Source organism: Gossypium arboreum, chromosome 4, assembly GCF_025698485.1.
Source record: "Gossypium arboreum isolate Shixiya-1 chromosome 4, ASM2569848v2, whole genome shotgun sequence".
Taxonomy (NCBI): Eukaryota; Viridiplantae; Streptophyta; class Magnoliopsida; order Malvales; family Malvaceae; genus Gossypium; species Gossypium arboreum.
Window position 1 is genome coordinate 60,659,237 of NC_069073.1, and position 18,417 is coordinate 60,677,653.

The window sequence follows — 18,417 nt, forward strand, 5'->3', positions numbered from 1 at the left end:
TCATCAACTTTCGAGCTTCCGAATTTGATGAGCCAACAATGGTTTGGCCTTTAATTCAGCTACTAACACATTGTCGGGTAGGATTGACAAGTGTACATTCATCACTCGTAAAGCAAACAGTGATTTCCGGCTTAAGGCATCCGCAACCACATTAGCCTTTCCCGGGTGATAATCAATGACGAGCTCATAATCTTTTAACAACTCGAGCCATCATCTTTGTCGCAGATTTAAGTCTCTTTGAGTCATCAAATATTTGAGACTTTTGTGATCCGAATACACATGGCACTTCTCACCAAATAAGTAATGTCGCCATATCTTTAAAGGCGAATACGATGGCGACCAATTCGAGATCATGGGTTGGATAATTTTTCTCATGTGGCTTTAATTGTCTCGACGCATAGGCCACAACTCGACCTTCTTGCATCAATACGCAACCTAACCCAAGTAGGGAGGCATCACTATAGATGACAAACTCTTTGCCGATTCGGTCGTACTAGAACCGAGCTTTCGTCAAATGAGTTTTCAATTGGTCGAAACTTTTCGACACTTTTCCGTCCATTCAAATTTGACATCTTTCGAAGCGGTTTGTCATGGGTGTGGCTATCATCGAGAATCCTTTACAAACCGTCGGTAGTAACCGCAAGTCCCAAAAAGCTCCTAACTTCGGTAACATTCCTTGAGGTTTCCAATCGACTATGGTCGAAATTTTGTTCGGTCGACTCGAATACCGTCTGCAGATATCACATGACCCAAGAAGCTAACCTCCTCAACCGAACTCACACTTGTGAACTTAGCATATAACCGCTTATCCCGTAAAATTCGCAACACTATCCTCAGGTGTTCAGCGTGTTCGGTCTTATTTTGCGAATAGACTAAAATGTCATCAATGAAGACAACTACGAACCGATCCAGATATGGTCTGAAAATCCGATTCATCAAATCCATAAATACCGCAGGGGCATTAGTAAGCCCAAATGGCATCACTAGGAACTCGTAGTGACCATATCTCGTTCTGAAGGCAGTCTTGGGTACGTCCGAATCTCGAATTCGCAACTGATAATAGCCCGATCTCAGATCTATTTTCGAAAACACTGAGGCTCCCTTCAGTTGATCGAACAAATCATCGATACGCGGTAACAGATATTTGTTCTTTATCGTCGCTTTATTAAGCTGACGATAGTCGATGCACAGCCTCATGGTTCCATCCTTCTTTTTCACAAACAACACTGGCGCACCCCAAGGAGAAAAACTCGGGCGAGCAAAACCTCTATCCACCAATTCTTGCAACTGAGCTTTCAACTCCTTTAATTCCGTTGGTGCCATACGATACGGAGCTATCGAAATTGGAGTGGTACGGTACCAATTCGATGCCAAACTCTATTTCCGAACAGTGGCAAACCCGCAATTCTTCGGGAAAACATTCGGTATTCACAAACCAGCGCACAGATTCGGGTTTCTTTTCCGACTCCTTGTCATCGAGCACATACGCAAGGTACGCTTCGCACCCTTTTCTTACATATTTCGGGCCAACATTCGATATTACGGTGGCAACCCTTTAAGTCTCAGAGACTCAACCCGAATTATCTTGTTATTCGCGACCTCGGATCGATAGTCTTGCCTTTGCAATTTACAACCGCATCGTGCATGGTCAACCAATCCAACCCAAGAATAACGTCGAATTAGGCCGAACGGCAAAAGCATCAAGTCCGCGGAAAACAAGAACCTCAAAACACTAGGGACTTTTCTTACACACTTTGTTGACAAGCACGTAATGACCCAAGGGTTTGACACCGAATTACAAACTCGAGAGACTCAATAAGCAAAGTCTTCTTGGATGCTAAGGTTTCGCATATATAAGAATGAGTAGAACCGGGGTCAATCAAAGCAATCACATTAGTATCGAAAAGAGTGAAAGTACCGGTGATAACATCGGGGAGGATGCCTCCTCTCGCGCGCGGATGGCATATGCTCTAGCAGAGCCTGGGTCTCGAGATCGAACAGTAGTGTCAGTAGCCCTCTCGACTACCACCCCTACCTCCTGAAATTTTGGTGATCTACCTCTAGTGTCATTCCACTAGGTCTCGCACCTTGCATCCTATTCTTCTCATCAAGCTCTGTGCAATCTCTAATGAGGTGGTCCTTGAACCGCATCCGTAACAAGCCTTATTGGTAGACTTACCCCAACATTCACCTATGTGTCTTCTCCCACATTGGGGGCATTCTGTGTTTCTCTTGACTGTTATTGCCCACACTAGCTACTCAAGTAGCTCGGGAGTCCGTCAATGGTCGTGGTCTAATGGAAATCCCTTGATGCGTCCTCGATCTATTAGTGTCCTCTCGAACTTCTTTACAGTAGAGAACGAGCTTTACCCGTCGATCTTTTGCGATAGTCTCTAGCTTCAAATTCAGCCTTCTTCTTCTCCTTTCCAAGTTACTCCGCCTTGCAGGCTCGTTCAACTAGTGTTACGAATTCTTTTATCTCCAAAATACCCACTAGTAGTCTTAGATCTTCATTCAATCCTTCTTCAAACCTCTTGCACATAGCAACCTCATCAGCCACACACTCCCGGGCATACCGACTGAGTCTTACAAACTCATGTTCATATTCAGATACTGTCATGCGGCCTTGCTTGAGTTCCAGGAATTCCTTACGCTTTTGATCGATGAACCGTTGACTAATATATTTCTTTCGAAACTCCGTTTGAAAGAAATCCCAAGTAACTCGTTCGTTTGGAACTATGGAAATCAAGGTCCTCCACCAATAGTAGGTGAGTCCCGCAACAAGGATATAGCACACTTTAGACATTCATCGGTGTGCATGATACCATCAAACACCGAATGGTGTTGTCAAGCGAACTCACCCTTTCGGCATCATCGATAATTACGCTCTGAACTCTTCAGCCCGCGCTTCCTAATCAAATCTACGGTGGCTTACTCAAATTTCACGTGGTCGATGGCGATGGCATTACGGGCTCTTGGGGTGGATTATTCAAATTGGGAATTGTTGGACAGCCGGATTGGATCGGGCATATTATGCGACCCACTCATTCATCATGGTAAAGAAGGCTTGTTTAGCCCCTCACCTTGATTATTCGCAGATGATCGAGGTTCAACAGCGGCGTCCATTGTGCAGAGCTGCCGCTACACTTTCAACGTCATCCGCCAAGGTTCTCTCTACATCGGGATCCATTTACTAATCAAAACAACAACAAAAACATTTTAACCGTCGAAGTCATCACGCATTTAAACATTAACATTAAGGCATGTATAGCTAGACTCATACGTGCCATGGTAGTCCTAGAACCGACTAAACCATAGCTCGATACCAATAAAATTGTAACACCCGAACCGAGACCGTCACGAGTCGAACACGAGGTGTTAACGACTTCAAACCACTTATTGAAAAGTTCCGGACAAAGCTGCCAATCTGTGTACTAGTCGCTTCAAAAATCATAACTTGAGTTTTAGAACTCGAAAATCAGTTTAATAATTTTTTCTCAAACTAGACTCATATTTCCGCTCATGATTTTTTCTAGAATTTTTGGTCGAGCCAATTAGTACAATTTATTAGTTAAAGTCTCCCATATTACAGGGCCGACTACACCGACCTTCATGCGTTACAACTCAAATAACTCCTGCGCGGGGCTTCAATCTCGGTGCCGTTTGTTTCTATGGTTCAACCACCCTTTTTCATATATGGTCCAAAATATAAGCATGATGACCCATTCTAATGGCTGCTCATTGCCAAACACTTCCATGCCTCTTAATGAGCATATACATACCAAATGATTATAACATTATGCTCAAAACATTTATAAGCCATTTTCGCATGGATATTCAAAATTTTACATACCAAGTTCAAACAAAACATAATAGCCTATACATGCCAAAATGTTTTCTTAAACCATCTAAGAAGAAGATACCAAAAAGTCGCTAGACGGTGTGATGACTTCGATGACAAATCCAGAAACGCAAAATGGATCAAGAACCTAAATAAACAACAAATAAGCACACCAAATGAGTACATAAATCAAGAAGTCGTAAGCACTACTCTACCATCCAACAATAACAATCATAAGTGAATAAACAAATAATACAAATCGATGTTTCCAACCATAACAACCTATACTACAATTTCTTAAATTTTTGGTTCGATCTCATGCCAAGACCTTCAACCGAATCAAATGCCAAGTCAGCCCAATCGATTTGGATCCGTTTCCTCAAGTTGGAACAACAACGTACTAGATAATTTTATGCATACACCGTACAGTCCCAATTTCGATATTTAGTTAGTAGCTCAATCACTTACCTCGTTCATGCACAAGTTATCTCCACAATCGAATGTGGCACACATAGTGCTTATTATGTTCGCACACATAGTGCCATAGCGAATCGCACACATAGTGCCATAGTAAATCGCACACATAGTGCCATAGTAAATCACACACATAGTGCCATAGTAAATCGCACACATAGTGCCATAGTAAATTGCACACATAGTGCCATATATTTCCAGCACGCACACTTAGTGCCAATCTCGTCACCATACATACGTATTGCCCGCACACTTAGTGCCGAAAGCAAACTTTCTACACATTTCACTATTTCTTTTACATTCAACAATTGTCATCACTCCATACACATACAATATCATTTATACATATATAGCATTCCATTAAACACAATTGCATGGATTTTCCAATCATTCAAGCAATATCAAACATATATGCTTAACGACTTACCTCGGATGTTGTCGCATCGCCTTCAACGGCTATTCAATTACTTTTTCTTTCCCTTGTCCAACTTCGATCCTTTGAGCTCTTGAGCTACATCAAACAAATTTACTTCCCAATCAATCACACACATACATAAAATTTATTCATACATGACCCATAGTTCATTTGGTCATTCATCTCTCAAACCTATCGAAGCTTCCTATCATGCTTCCTTGGCGAATACACATATAAGCACACTTAGCATTTGATACATTCGGCCTTAGCATAATTTCATTTAAAAGTCCCTATTAGCCACTTCCCCATCAATTATCTCATCTACTTAATATTTCGTACCTATCATGCTAGCCTAATATTACTTATTCAAGTTCAACATCCTCCTATACGACACTAGCATCAAAGATGATATCTAATTCTTCTCTTTTCCTTTTCATCAAACAACCTATATGAACATTTAACCAATCCAAACTTCACCCATTCACACTTATTCATTTAACATAAAGGAAATAAATCACCCGCTTCACTATCAACTATGGCCGAATGCACCAAGCATTACCTAACTAAGATTTCACAAATTTTAACCTTATATCGACCTCTACTTATTTAATACAACATGAAACAACCTCTTCTCCTAACCTCTTGATACACGGCTTGATGTTCCAACCACCATGAAAGTTTGATTTTTCATGACATTGCCGAAATGCACTTTGACAATTAGCTCACAATGCAAAGAAGTTAAAGCCAACATCTCAAGACTTACCTCCAACTAGAAGAAGGGTTGCCGAATTTGCTTAATGAAGAGCTCTCTAATTCCTTCCTTTGGTTTTCGGCTTTGGCAAGATGGAGAAGAAGATGAACACTCCTCTTCTAATTTCTCTTGTATTACTATTATTTTTTTTTTTGTTTTCTTTGCTCATTCACGGCAAAATGGAGAAGTGGTAGGTAAGTCTTCCTTCACCTTTGTTTTCTTTACTTTATGAAACTAATATTATTTTATCTAAATTAATGCCACTTCTTAATTTAATATCTATTAAACATATATATTTGCCCATCCACATCTATCTTGGCCGGCCACTAGAGAATAAATTGGGTAATTTGACATGCAAGGACAACATTTTCTAGCATGCATCAATAGGCCACTTCAACATTTGCCTATCACATTTCTAAGTTTTCTCACACAAGTCCTAATTGATAAAATTCACTTACAATTAACAAAATCCAAACATGAAATTTTCACACATGCATATATGCATATAATGAGCATCAATTATGAGGGTTAATTATTATTACGACTCGGTTTAGTGGTCCCGAAACCACTTTCCGACTAGGGTCAATTTAGGGATGTCACAAAGCATTTAATGCTTAGTAAGTTTGAGTCATAAATTTAGACACAACCAAAGTATAGCATTTATGTAGCTAAACAGATAATTTCACATGCACAAATTCTCAATATCATACTTACTTCACATTACCAACCCTTATATTCATACACAAAGATCAACTTAGCCAAAGGTCGGTAGCTCATTTATCAACTGAGCGAATACTTATTTGTAAGGGCTCAACTAATTCAAAGCACATACAAAACATACCTCATTGTTGGGATTTCACAAGCGTATTAACTGAAACTTTTACAGCAAGTTCATTCATTCCCGAATCACGTACCTTCAGAGTTTAACCGGATATAGCTACTCGTTCAAATGCCTTCGGGACATAGCCCGGTTATAGTAACTCGCACAAATGCATTCGGGACGTAACCCAGATTTAGTAACTCATACAAATGCCTTCGGGACTTAACCCGGATTTAGTAACTCGCACAAATGCCTTCGGATCTTAGTCCGGATATAGTCACTTAGCACAAAGCCTTCGGGACTTAGCCCGGACATCATTCGAATAACCATGCACATTTATCAATAAATCATGACACATTCGTATTTCATTTTCATTAGCAAAACTCAAACACAAGGCACTTTTCACACTTGCAATTTCGGCTCAATAGCCACACACAAAAAGCATGATTTTAATTTGCTTAAAACATGATCTAATCAAAGCATGACCTAAGTTCTATTACTCAAGAACTTACCTCGGATGTTGTCAAACGACTTCAACGGCTATTCGATCACTTTTTCCTTTCCCTTATCCAATTGTGGTCCTCTAAGCTCTTGAGCTAATTCAAACAAATTTAACTTATTAAAGTCTCATTTTGCTAGCTTATGGCCGAATATGACAAGGAGTTTGATAGGTCATATGGCCACCTTTTAGCTCAAATACACAATGATCATACGTATTTTTAATCACATCAAGCAATTTAATACAATTCATTCGAACATCAAAAGAGAAGCTCAAGGTATTAGCCCATATATACATTAAACATTAAAGTCCCATATGTACGAAATCACGAATCGAATTCAACATATTTGCTAATATTCCGCTTAGCCGAATTTTCTAAGTCAAGCTAAAGCCATCAATAGGCTACCTATGGCCGAACATACACATCAACTCATATACTCATTCATGTGGCCGAACATACACATCAACTCATATACTCATTCATGTGGCCGAACATACATGTCTATGTTGGGGCCGATTGCAACACTTAATACATTCTACAAGTATGGTCACTTGTATTGACTAAACACCATTTTGTTTCAAGTTCAAAACTTGGCTAATACACACATATACACTAGTAAATCAAACACTAGCATTTGCACTTCACCTTACTACCATTTCTCATCCAATAACGTGAACAACAACATATATCTCTTCTACTTCCTACCATGGCCGAATGCATCACAACACCATACCATTTCGATTTTGGTCATGGTTAAACAAAGAACTTAATGTCTCACTCAAAAAAAAAATGCTAAAAAGAAGATTTAAGAGTCATCAATCCACCTTCACATGCATCATTTCAAAGCTTCATTTTTATCATGTAAATGATATCAACACCAAGCAAGAATGATGCATCCATGGCCGAGTGTCATTTCCACCACCTAGAAAGATTTAGGCCATAGGCTAGGTAAAACTCAATCTACCAACTAAAACATGCATGCATCTCGTGGACAAAATCAAACATACCTTAGTCTAGCAAATCACCATAGCCGATTGTTTCAACCTCCTCCCCTTCCTTTCTTTCCTCTATTCGGCCAAGGATGAACCAAAGGACACAACTTGTTTTCTTTCTTCCTTAGAATTTTCAGCCAAAAGAATTGAAAAATGATGGACACGTTTTTTTTTCTTCTTCTTTCCCTCAACTCACGGCAATGGGGGGGGAACACTCACACCATTCCTTTTTTTTTCTTCCATTTCCTTATTACCCATACTCCTTATTTTATTTTTCCTAACATACACCATTGTCACAACATGTTTTATGACATGTTTTGCCCATCATCCTTTGTCATGGCCGGCCACTAGCAAATAAAAAGGGGGAAATTGACATGCAAGTCCACCCCTTTGATTTCATGCACTAATAGATCCTTATAGATTTGCCTATTACATTTCAAAATTGTCACACATAAGTCCTATCGACTAATTTCACATGCAATTTACTAAATCGAAGCTTAAAACTTTCACACATTCATAATCACATATTTTAGACAATAGATATCATATTCAAATAATTTGGTGACTCGGTTTAGTGGTCCCGAAACCGCTTTCCGACTAGGGTCACTTTAGGGCTGTCACAAGATAGGAAACCGAAAAAAGAGGAGCTGAGTCCATCGGACTGCTTAAGTACCAAGCTCCCTTCGGATCCAATCCTAGACAAGCACACTGCCATTGCCACACCTTAGCGTCATGTATATTTTCAGGAAACCAATTTGATTAAGTCCTTTTTAGGAAAAGTGATTAATTTTGGAAAATATTTTCATTGCGGAAGCTTTGCTTGTTGTCGTGTTATTTTGAAATCAATTACTGTTCTTGAAAACGCGCCCTAAAGCTATCCAAGTTCAACAGTTAAATATAAGTAATACCTATCTTAACAAAACATATTAAAACCATCAAGAAAAATTAAGCGGCCTTATTACATTTAAAAACCCAAAACCTTAAGTGTAAATAAAAGGATGTCCAGTTCACCAGAAGAAAAATCGAATTTGCAGAACGTGTGGCCACTCCGAATCCCTCACAGCTCCAGGCCCACTATGGTTGGGGAGTACCTACGTGGATGAAAATAAAGGGGTGAGTTTGGGGAAACTCAGTGTATAGATTAACCCAACCATAGCCTATATCGGTTCAAACCACAGAAAAGTTGGCCTTAGCCCAGAACAGAATTTAGAATAAAGCCCATAGGCCCATAACAGATCAGAACAGATTTTACATGTTTATGCAAAACCCAACCCATATCCAACCACATGCACCCCCATACCAACCTTTCACCATGTGGGGAGACTAATCGACCCACCCAACCGCTACACGCCACAGAAATATGCAGCATGGCTGCCAGAACAGATAATTGTGGTAGAGCACCAGTACAGATATATGTGGCAGAGCCACCAGATCAGATAATTATGGCATAGCCACCAGGACGCTTCTTCCAAAATATAACCCATGTCCCCATGCAATAGATATACAATCATGGCATACATCATACATAATTAAATCATCATGCTTTTCAGTCAAAAGTAACCTTAAGGGTATAATGGTAATTTTACACCTAGGGGTATATCAGTAATTTCCATACATAGGGGTATTCAAGTAATTTCACTATTCTTAAGGTTTCCATGTATAACATAGCCATTTACGTATGACCAGAAACACTTACCGCGTTTTCTTACCGAATTGGGCCCGTTGGCCCACTATCCCAATTTTGGCCCATTAAGCCCAAAAACATCGAAATGCACGGAATCGTGCACATTGCAATCTTATCACTTTAATTTACCATATGCATCAAACTATTAATCTCACGAGCATTCGCACACTCACAAGTTCTCAAAATAATGGCTTTTCGGCATTTCGGCTTTTCGACTTTTGCCAATCTAGTCTATAAGAGGGTGTCAGTTACACACCTGTTTGCGATGATATGCTGACGAGATCCACACACGAACTGCCTACAATTAGATTACTAACACGTTAATCTAACTATCAAAAATGAACTACGTATTAACCCTTTACCATAATCAGCCAATAGCACCTTAAGCACTAGCAATCCTACCTTTGCCGAAATTAGCGATTATGTCTAGATCCAGTCGTTCCACTTGTCCAAGTCTTTGATCAGCAGCCTCTAGATCACACTAGCATAAAAAATAAAATAGTTATCACAACCCTTAGAGCTTCAAGCCCAAATCGACAGTCTCCCTAACCTTTAGGGATTTCGGCTTTTTCTAAAACCTGGAATAAAGATTAGGCTCAAAAACTTACCACCGGTTCCTTCAGTCAATGATTCCAATTAACTCCTACTTGATTCTGATGTAGATCTAACCCCTTAAATGATAACAAAATTCAAGCCTTTAGTGATCTTAAAATTCAGCTATGTCCCTATGGCTATGCATTTTCGGTTTTTTTTTTGTAACAGTGAAGAAAAGATGGGGTTTTGTAGTGGCTTTGTCGACAGAGGTTTAGGGTTCAGAAAAAGAAAGAATTGATCAAAAAGGATGAAGGAAAATTAGTAGGTTTTTCCTAGGAGAATTCGGCACAGACAATATGAACTTTCGGGATTTTGGCTTTTGTGATATTCAGCTGTAAGGCTTAAAAATAATAGTAAGAAAGTGGTGTAGAGTAGAGTGGTAGAAGGATTCGGCTATGGAGAAAAGAAGAGGAGAAAGTGGATGGAGAGAAAAAGTAAAGAAAGGAGGAGGAGGAAGGATGGTCAGAAAAACGGCACAACTTACCCCCAGATGCTAAATTTATACTTGGCATTTAACCTAGCCGAAGTTTGCCCCCTAAAGAAACCCTTGGCCGGCCAACTCTTGCTCCTCAAGAGTCCATCATTCGGCCAATACTGCTCTTCCTTATCAGCTCCTAAATCCTCTCCCTTATGCCCTCCTTACTCAATCTCCTGAGCAACTCAAACTCCTCCTGACAGTCTTTTACTTGAGTTCCATTACTTACCCTTTCTAAACATAAAAAATAATTCCCTTAATATGCTCCCATTGTGACTTGAACCTTGGTTCTCCCTAGCATCCACATGCCACTTTTATAGCCTTCCCAGTGGCATCACATGCCACTTTGCCAACTGCTTCCTTGTGTTTTATTCTACCCAATTAATACTTAAAAGCCCAGTTAACCAGAACCCCTTTTTTCCTATGGAATTAAAATTAATTAAAAAATACCAAGTTTTAACTGAAGCTTGGGCCTTCTAGAGGCCCACTAACATAATTAAACCTACCCCAAGCAGACAGAACATAGAAATTTTAAATTTTCCCAGCATACACAGAATTCTCGAAAATTGGGATGTTACAGTCAAGGTCCTAACTACATCACCAGTCCACCTTAAGTGCCTTATAAGTCTCGAGTCAAAACTCACTCATAGTATTGGTTCATTCTTGACCCTTAAACCCTATTTCCATTCCATCCACAACTATAAACTTAATCACTTTATTTCTGTAACACTCTTTACCCGTGTCCAATGCCGGTACAGGATACAAAGCATTACCAGACTTTAACATACACTACTATGTAAAATCGGGCCATAAAATTTTGTTCAAATTTAAAATTTAATCAAGAACATGCATATCGTCCCTTATATGGGCCTACGAGGCCCAAAACATACATCGAGGACGGTTCAGGACTAAAATGTGAACTTTAGAAAAATTTTCTTAAGACAGGGTCAGACGCCCGTATGGACACAAGGACACGCCCTTGTGCCCAGGAAACACCCGTGTCCCTAGGCCGTGTAACTCTCTGTTTATGACGTTAGCATGATTTAATTTCACACGGCCAAGTCACAGGCCCTGTGCTAGGCCGTGTGGAAAATTAAATTTTTGCATTTAAGGCGCAGACTTCACATGGCCTGGGCTGTAACACCCCTTACCCGTACCCGAGGCCAGGATAGGATACGAGGCATTACTGAACACATACACAGTCATTCATTCAAAAAGTAGGGTTATAAAATTTTTCTTTAAAATAACTTCATTCATATATACATAAATTGTCCCTAATATGGGCCTACGAGGCCCAAAACAGCCATCAAAAAAGGATTGGGACTAAATCAGGAGCTTTTAGAAAAGTTTGAGAAATTTCCCTAATACATAGCCACACGCTCGTGTGCTCTCTACACGTTGGTGTCCTCCGGCAGTGTAACTCTCTGACTATGACGTCAGCATCAATTTAGTGTCACACAGTCGTGTGGCCAGACCATGTGGTCAATTAAAATTAAATGAATTTTTCATAAAAAGGTCCAGACTTCACACAGCCAGAGTACACACTCATGTGGGTAGGCCATGTCCCTCACACGGCCAAGACACACAGCAATGTCTTAGTTTGTGAGTTTACTACTGAGCATACTAACTTGCAAAAATAGGGTGTAGGGGACACACAGCCATTCCACACGCCTGTGGGACAGACCGTGTGTCACACACGATCTAGACACATGCTCATGTGTCTACCCTTGTAGAGCATTTAAAGGTTATTTTTCAAGCCAATTGTCATCCTCAATCATTCATACATTCAAACATATTTCATAGTATGCAACATGACATATTTAGACACTCAAATATTCAACACCATGGCACTTTCACATCTTCATAATGTCATCCTAATGCACATTCATTTTGTTACACCATTTAGAAGCATTCCAAACCAATTTCATGCATTATTAAGCTTGTTACCATAATTTCAAATTATGCATTCATGAGTATAGTCATTTTAATCCATTAAGTCATCCCTTATCTTTAAGCATATATTTCATACTTTATCATACATTCACCAAGCAATAACATATCACATTATCAAGGCACTAACACATGCATGCTTGGGTAATTGGATTACAACCCAATGATCAAATATAAGCCATATCACATGGCCATTACAAAATGAATCATCAACATCATAGGCCTTCACAATTTGGCCAAATAGCATGGAACATAACAAAAAATAACTAAGTTTCCTATCAATGCCATACTCAAAATAACAATTTCACTATACCCAATGATCTTTTGATAGTGTGATCAAATAATCCAACCTTTTCTGATCGCCGAGCTAGCTTGACTGAACTACAATGGATGGAAAGAAAAAGGGGGTAAGCGTTAAAGCTTAGTAAGTCCACATGCAAATAATACGCAATGGTAGTAAGAAATCAACATGCAAAGTCATAATAACATATACATAAAGATAATTCATCATTCAAACCTTTTGGCTTACTTATTATATGCACATATATACTTGCTCATCACAAATTGTTCTTTTCCAAGCCATTATTCATAGGTTTAGCGTACATACCTGTACTTATTGAAGTATATCATATAACCATACCTTTTTAACATGCCCTCCTCGAAACTTTCATCACATTCATTGTATTACCCTTTGAACACTCAGAATACTATTGGATACACGGAAACTTGCACATAAGTGTCACATAACATATGTAGCCGAAGCTACCGCATAACATGTAATGTTCGTAATGGAGCTACTCACGGGCTTGCTCATATAAGCTATCGATTAAGGTGTAACTACATGGGCTGCTCGCAAAAGCTATCAGGCATTTGACTACTCAAGGATTACTTGGCCACCAGTAGGACACACAAGACCATTGCCCAAAAATCAATCACATGTATCACATCCATTATGAACTCAGACCACTCAATGTAACATATCGAAATAGGGCCTAAACGAAATAGTGGTTGTAAAACCATGAATATGAGGTCAAAAAAAATTATTCCGATTAATTTTTAAGGTTTATTCATTGATTGAATAATTGTGTGATAATTTCGTGAAGAAATTTTATGTATAAGTGCATAATTTGATAATTAGGACTAAATTGTAAAATTAGCAAAATGTGTGTTCTAGATAATAAAGGGGATTTAATTGAAATGGGTTCTTAAAGTGGAGGTCCTTATTTAGAATTAGACCATTACATTTAAGTTTGGACAAAAATGGGCAAGAATGGGACAAATTTGAAAGAAAAGCCTTTAAGGGCATTTTGGTCATTTAGTAATTAAAAGAATTAAAAAGGGAAAATAAAGCCAAAATTGGTCCATCTTCTTCATGGAGGCCAAATATAGCATGGGGAAAGCCATTGTTAGGTTTTCCAAGCTTTCCAAGCTCAATAGTATGTCCGTTCTAGCCTCGTTTTTAATGTTCTTTATGTTTTTGGAGTCTCAGTAACTGGATTTAGTTTATTCTAGCAATAATTCTTGCCAGGGTTCATATTTGGAAAACTACCCATAGGTTACTTGTGTTTATTTTGATGTTTTATTGTATTATATGAAGCTTGAAATTATGTTAAACAACTTTTGCTAAGCGATTTTAAGTGAAAACGAGTAAAACGACATAATCGGTAAAAATACCTAATGTTCATAAGTACATGATATAATGGGAATTTGATGTTTCCATAGAAGGGAAAAATGTTCAGCATGTCATAAAACATAATAAAAATGGATAAATTTTAATTTCCGAGCCTGGGGGAAAAATCGTAATTCTGTAAAGGTTTAGGGGCAAAATTGTAATTTTGCCAAAGTTTGAGTTAGGGAATGTTTTGAATATTACATTAATTAAATAAGTGAAATATGATGTTTTAGATCTCGAAAAGTGATATTTGGACCTAAAACGGGAGAAAAATCGTAAATAGGGAAGTTGGTAAAATGGTCGTTTTGGTATCGAGGTAAGTTCATATGTTTAATAAGCATTTAATTATGCATATTTGAGTGATAAATTGATATTTTGGCCATAAATACTTTAGTATTGAGTTTCAGATATAATGATTAATGTTCGATAATAATTCGATATTGGAAAGAGAACTTGTATAATTTATATGTAAGACCATATTTTGTATTATGGCTTTGTATGATAACAAGAAAGTATTGAATAGCACAGTTTGATGAGAATAAGTTAAGTTGATGATATGATGAGATTGAGAATGTAAGTATGTAAGTTGAGTAGCATTTTATTATTATGCAATTATTGTTATTAGTATTGTTATTATTGAGTTATGCGACTAACCTTGAGAATTTGAGCAAGTATGTTTCAGCTATGACTTGACAAGGCATTGATATCTCAAAGTCCATGGTTGTACCATGGAAATTAAGGAAGAATTGATGGAAAAGTCCATGTTCATAACATGTCATTTAAGGATGAATTGACTGTTAAGGATACCATGTAAGACCATGTCAAGGCATGGCATTGGTAAGGCAAGGATCCCGTGTAAGACCATGTCAAGACATGGCATCGGCATTGATTAAGGACTCCATGTAAGACCACATCAAGATGTGGCATTGGTACTAAGACAAGGATACCATGTAAGACCATGTTTGGAACATGACATTTGGTAAGACAAGGATACCATGTAAGACCATGTTTAGAACATGGCATTTGGTAAGATAAAGATATCATGTAAGACCATGCCAAGGTATGGCATTGGTGAGTTCATAAGGCAAGGATACCACGTAAGAACATGTCAAGACATGGCAATGGTAAGTTCAAAAAGGAAAAGGTTCCCGAGTAATCCAAAGAGTATGTCAAAGAAATGACAAGGTGAGAACATGAAGAAAGAGTACAGTTATGCATTTAAGGCTTATTTAATATTGAGATTTTAAGTAATTGAGATTATCAAGTATTAAGTAAGTGATGAGTTTTCAGTTATGCTTGTGACACTTTATGACATGATTGGCAATATGCCTATATTATGAAAGAGTACTCAAGTGTTAAGTGAGATGTTGTAGGTATGTAAGCAAGCTATTAAGTAAGATGCCTTTTGTATTCTGAGCTTTTGGTAAGGTTACCGATGAGTAAGATGGGAAAGTAAGAACTAAACATTATTTAAGCAAATTATGACAGCATAGTAGTAAGCTAAATTGATTGCTAATGCTTATTATTTTACATGTGAACTTACTAAGTTTATAAGCTTACTTATTTCACTTTCCATGTTTCAGAGTACTTAAAAGCAAGCTCGGGTTGGTGGTCATCGGAGATAACTTCACACTATCGACTATCAAGTTACCAAATGGGTATCTTCGTTTACAAACTTTCTAGTTTATGGCATGTATAGGGGCTTAGCGATTTTGTGTGTATGTCCTTATGATATGGCTAAAGAATGGTATGTAAATATTTTACAATGATTAGCTATTGAAATGGCTAATGAAGAACATGTTTCGGTGTTATGTATGCCTAAATGGTAGTTAATACAAAGAAATCATGAAAAAGTGAAATTAGCATTAAAACAGTATTGAACAGCAGTAGTGGCGTGAACTTGAAAAATCACCAAGAATAGTAGAAATGGAATTAGATGATGAATGAGATATAGAATTAAATATTATTGAGTCTATTTTCATATGAAAGAAACAAAGTAAGCAAAAGAAGTGTATATTAAGAGATATTTGAATTTTAGTGAGACTGGTCAGAGCGATTTCTGAATCCCCTATTCCGACTTTATAAATTCACTAAAAATTTTACAAAAATAATTAGGAGTTATAGTTTATATTTCTAGATTCCTTATGAATCTAATTTCAAGAGAAACAAATAGTATGGTTATTTGAATTCTGCAGAGGGACAAAATTGATTCGTAGTGAGGAGAGGGCAGAGTAGTCGAACAGTGCAATAGGAGAAACTTTAACTAATAAACTGTACTAATTGGCTAGACCAAAAATTCTGGAAAACAATTAGTAAGAAGATATATGAGTCTAGTTTCAGGGAAAATTCAAAAATTTAAATTTTGAGTTTTGTGACTTGAGTTATGATTTATTTAGTGACTATGACGCAGGTGGACAGTTTTATAAGGAATAATGAAATAAATTGTTTTGATTTGTCTAAGTATTCAGAAAATTTTTAATGTTCCCGGTTTGGTCCAGAACCATTTAAATTGCATGTTTTAGGGTCTCGAGGGCCCTTTTCAGGGACATATTGAATGAATCTAAATAAATTAATTTTAAAAGAAAATTTCATGCCCTGAATTAGTAAGTTAAGTCAGGTAACACCTCGGGCTCGACTCCGACGACGGTCTTGGGTAAGGGGTGTTACACTCAACGAGCTCGGATGCTCGAATCCATAATGAACCTGGACCACTAATGAGCTCGGATGCCACATATATCATAAACCCGGACCACTCAACAAGTTCGGACTACTTAATTCCTAGTGACATGTCACTTGTATCCTAGACTATTCCTAAGGCTCAAACGGGATTTTCATCCCTTGCACAAGGCATACTTTGTCATGCTTGCTCGTGATGTCGTATGTAACGGCCAATTATCATTTATGCTTTCATAACAACCAGTAAGTATATAACTCATAATAACAAGAAAACATTTATCACAATAAATCAAAACATTAAAAATACGTTACAACACCACATTATTTGCATATGCACTTACCTCGTTACAAAAATGATGATAATCGAGCCTAATCGTCGTATACTTTATTCTTCCCTTGATCAAGACCCGGTTCACGTTTTTCTTGATCTATAATGCCAAATTTAACTTGTTTATTAATCACGTTATTCAAATCAATCCATAATTCATGCCTTGGTAAAATTACTTTTTACCCCTAACTTTTCACTTATTTATGATTTAGTCCCTAGTATCGTAAAATGAAATGCATGCATTTTCTTTGTTACCCAAGCCTAGCCGAATTTTCCTTGTACTCATAACAGCCCATATTTTCATCAAAATTAGATTTTTATCACTTATTTTACATCTTTTACAAAATGGTCCCTTTAAGGTGTTTTCATGCAAAATCACCTAGTAAAAGATGTTGAACACATATCAAACTATCATATTCTTCCATTAAACATCAAAACACAAACTTCTCATGCATGGATCAAAATTCCAACATGAACCCTAGCTTAAAATATGGTTAGACACGGGTACATCATGTTATGATGATTTAAAAAATGTAAAGAACATTGAAAATGAGGCTAAAATAGACTTACTTCCAAGCTTGAAAAGTTTGAAAACCCTAGCTATGGTTCTCCACAAATTTCTACAGTTAAAAAATATGGTTTTCCTTTTTTATTTCACTTAATTACCAAATAACCAAAATACCCTTAGGGATTTTCTTTCAAATATTTCCTATGCATGTCCATTTTTTCCAAAATTATAGAAATTGGTCAAACTGCTAATTATGACCCTCTAATTCATAATCTAAAGCAATTTCATGCTTAAATCTTCTAGAATGCAAATTTTGCATTTTATTCAATTTGGTCCCTAAAATTCAATTAAACATTTTATGCATAGAATTTCTTCATGAAACTTTCACATAAGCATGCATTCATATTTAGACCTCATAGAAATCATAAAATAATTATTTCTATCTCAGATTTGTGGTTTCAAAACTACTATTCTGACTAGGCCGTAATTTGGGATGTCACAACTTTCCCATATTTATGGATTTTCGTCCCAGAAAATCTTATCGGTAAAAAGGTTTAGGTATTGTTTCCTCATAGCCTCCTCGGGCTCCCATGTAGCCTCTTCAACCCTATGTCTTTGCCATAAAACTTTCACAAGAGCAACACTTTTGTTTCTCAATTGCTTGACTTCTCAGGCCAAGATCTTAATCGGTTCCTTACCAGAAGTCATATCCAGTCTGATTTCAACCTCTATTGGTA